General features: G+C 37.8%; 1 pseudogene; it reads left to right on the forward strand.

Moving 5' to 3' along the window:
• Positions 1-1595: 1595 nt before the first annotated feature.
• On the forward strand, positions 1596-4210 carry LOC106345058 (annotated as a pseudogene).

Consider the following 4210-nt stretch of genomic DNA (forward strand, 5'->3'; position numbering starts at 1 on the left):
TCCATCTTTGTTTTTCGCCTTGAAGCTTTGTTGTCTCCGAGCTACAAAGGCGCTTCCCGAGTCATCATTGATTTTGACTTCTGACATTTGCATGGCTAATGACTCTTGCGAAGCTAGCAAATTTTTAAACTTTTCCAAGGAAGGCTGTGTAGCCCATCCTTGAACCGAAGTCACAAACGGTGTATACTCAGGCCGTAGACCTCGAATGATAGACCGCTTCAACCGTGCTTCAGAAATTGACTCCTCCGGATTTAGAGTATTAATCTCGGAGCATAGGTTCTTTACCTTGATAAAAAACTCCGAGATTGAAGACTCCCCCTGCTTCGCATTCGCAAGCTCATTCTCCAATAATTGTAGCTTGGCCTCATTTTTTTTGCTGAACAGTTGATCTAAAGCTTGCCAAATGGAACTAGCGGAAGTACATCTTGAGACATGCTCAAATATGCTTGAAGATATGGATCTCTTCAAAGCAAACTCCGCCTTGGCATTCTTCCGTGTCCACTCCTTTTTTGCTTCCGTGGTTGCAGCATTTCCCCTTGGTGGTGTTGTGCTATTACCACCGACGACGTCCCATAAGTCCTCACTCACAAAGTATGACTCCATGCATGACTTCCATAACCGATAGTTAGATTGGTCTAAGATTTTCATTCCCAATCCAACAAAACGACCCATTGATTCCATACTTAGAATAAATCCGAGCTCTCTTTAAACCCCGATCTTGATGAGCACAAGATTAGAATAGCTCTGATACCATGTAGAGAAACCACCCTTGATAGTGCTTAGCACTAGCCCAAGACCGTAATACCCGAGAACCCGAAAGAAACAAGAAAACTTCCAAGTATGAAGAATAATATGGAAGAACTCTCAAAGAGATTTAGAAAACTTTGAGTATAACACTTTTTTCTTGTTCAACTTCTTGTATTATTTACAAATGAGAGAGGAGGGAGCTATTTATAGGCTCCAAAAAGGCTCCAAAAATATCTTACAAACCTTATTTTAATTTCTAGAACTCTCTACCATAATATCTAGATTTTTTTCTACTAATACTTATCCAAAGGAGATCTCTAGAACACTTGAGGAGGTAATGATCTTTTATGATTTTTCTAAAGAGATTCTAGAACCTTAACTTAACTTTGGGTTTAGCCAAATAAGATTATTAGAACCCATAATTAAGGATAGCCCAAAATAAAGTTTAACTTCAATAAACTTTGACAACATTGAGGAGCTTGACTATGACGGTGATATATAATCTGCACATCCGGACACCTAGAAGTTTGCAATAGATTCCAAAGAACTCATAACCATCACTTCCCTCACCACATGTTCCACCTGAGCAAAGATGATTTATTCTTATCTGAACTCCAGCTGTAAGGGCAGAGCCGGCTTGAAGGTAAGCAAAGGAAGCAGTTGCTTCCGGCCGACAAATAATAGAATAAATTTCGGCCACATTTTAACAGATTTATCTGCTAGTTGAGTTGGTTGTGGTAACTACGTCCCAAGGTAAGCAAAGGAACACACTCTATATATATATATATTATATAGTTTCCATGAAATAAAAAGCAGCAAAGTTTCATTGATGCTATATATGTATGTCTATGTGCTTTGGTGATCAGGAGGAGTCGTTTTACACTGCAAGCTGGGCGTGTGACGTTGAAAGAAACCCATTTGTTGTGGCTGGAGGATTGAACGGCATAATCCGAGTCATTAACGTCAATGATAAAATGGTTTATAAGGTATTATTGCATTTCTTTTTATTAGACTGCACGAAGAGTTAAAGGATGTTACATGTATCCCACTAGCAAGTGATTTCGATATCTTTCATGTGTAATCTTTGCTCGCACGTACGAAGACCCTTGTGGGCCACGAGGATTCAGTGAGTGAAATTAAGACACATCCTATGATACCTGAACTTGTGCTTTCTGCTAGCAAGGTATGACTCTTGTCTTTTTTTTGTACCAATGTTCATTTATTTGGTTGAGGATTTAAGAGCTCTTACGTTTTGATTGGATCAGGATGGATCTGTTCGATTGTGGAATGTTGAAACTGGTATATGTATTCTGATATTTTCTGGAACTGGAGGTCATAATCTCCAGTTCTAAATGTGGTAAGCCAATATGTTTTTTAAACACACTGGATGTGAGAAAAAACAATCATCCAATTCAGTTTTCTGTCACTTGATATGTAGAGAGATTTTAAGTATAACCATCTTATCTTTTAAATCTGTAGGACTTTAATCCCCGTGATATGTACAGTTTCGTTAGTTGTGTCTGGACACCACTATTAAGATATGGTCAATGAAAGGTACGAGTTAAAACCAAGCACACTTGAAAGAAACTTCCTTTCTCTTTCAGTTGTAGTTCGTTTGTATAATCTCATTGTTTGGCTGCCTTCAGAGGTTTGGACACATGTCGATCGACCTGGCATTTACATGGAAGGATGTTCCATCAAAGTTCCCAATAAAACTTGTAGAGCTCCCTGTAAGTATTTTCCTTTGCTTTGTCTTGGTAACAACGACTGACATACATGTCTTGACGTAACATTACTTCTATGTGTAGGTATTTGCAGCTTCATGTCGTACAACTATACTTAATTGTAACCGTTGGTTTGGTGATTATATTCTTTCAAAGGTTAGTCCAGGAGTCAATAATGGATAAGCTAAAATCCGAAAGGTTAATCTTGTGTTTTATATATTTGATTTCAGAGTACGGCGAATGAGATCCTGTTGTGGCAACCACAAATTAAAGATAATTCTCTTGGAGAGGTTAGGATCTCATTTCTACTCTATACACAACAGAGTCATTCAGTTAATTACAGATTAAAGTTCTTTGTGCTGTTGTGTTTTGCAGGATGCTTTAAATATTCTACTTAGCTACCCTATTAATCATTGTAATCACTGGTCTATTAAGTTTTCTTGCGACCTCTCTATGAATTATGTTTCAATAGGTAAAGCTATAATCTTACATTAAACTATACTTGAAATTTTTCTTGTGAATTTTGTGAAACATTTTTGGTTGGTTGGTTGGTCATCAGGGAATGAAAAAGGCAATGTTTATGTCTGGGACTTTAAGAGTTGCCCTCCTGTTTTGGTTACAGTGTAAGTTACTCTCGGATCCTGACACAATCTTTAATCTTTAAATACAAATGATTAAGCTTCACTTTGGTGTCTTTGTTGTATTCTTGACATGACTGTCTGTTGCTATATAGGTTATCACACTATCAATCAAAGTCTTTGATCAGGCAAACCGCTATGTCCACTGTATATTCATCTTCTCTCTCACCAACCCATTGAAAAACTTTCATTATTTTAGGAATCAGTAATTACTCTAAACAAAAATGCAAAGCGTTTTGATTCCTGACACACTATGTCTCTTTCCATGGCATTGTAGCACAATTCTTGCTGCCTCCGAGGACGGGACATTATGGCGTTGGGACGTGAAGAGGGTCTAGAAGAAGATGTGCTGGCTACTTTCTAGAAGTACATAAGGAATAAGAAATAATGATAACGACAGGCAGAGGATTTGGGATAACTGTGGGCTGGTACTGTGAGTATTTAATTAGTATATAAGCAAGAGTCTAGGGAAGAGATATCAGTGATTTGATCAAGTGATTATAAAGAGAGAAGAGTCTCTCATGTGGAAGGCTTTCTTTGTAATCCTTGTTTTGAATCAATAGAAACATTATCTTCTCTTAAATCACAAGTGCTCTTATCAATACGTTACGATCTACGTAACACAAACCTAGTCTTTGTAGGAACTGATGCATTAGGAGTCTTAAGATATGCATTGTTACAAAAGCGGACTATCTATCTATCTAGCACATATTGCTGTTTATTTATAGCCTCATTAACTTCACTTCGGTAACCAAACGGTTTTCCAAGGGAACAACAACAATGGATTCAAGTACGACACTACACACACCAACAATAACTTTGAAGCTGCGCATAACAACAGTAGCAGCAACAGGTTTCAGCTTGTGTTTGATTCTCCACCGTTCGATATGGCCTCATTCGATTACAGAGATGATATGCACCAGAAGCAGCAAGATGTATCCACATGGTTCTAAGTCTTGGGGAATAGATTTTATCTTCTCTTTATTTTTTTATCTTTGATGTTCTTGTAATACTTTTCTGGGTCTGTCTCTCTGTCTCCTCACTGGTAATGTGTGTTGTAAAGGAGTCTCTGAAACTCTCTGTTACTGTGTGTGTCTTAGT

Source organism: Brassica oleracea, chromosome C5 (genome assembly GCF_000695525.1).
Source record: "Brassica oleracea var. oleracea cultivar TO1000 chromosome C5, BOL, whole genome shotgun sequence".
NCBI lineage: Eukaryota > Viridiplantae > Streptophyta > Magnoliopsida > Brassicales > Brassicaceae > Brassica > Brassica oleracea.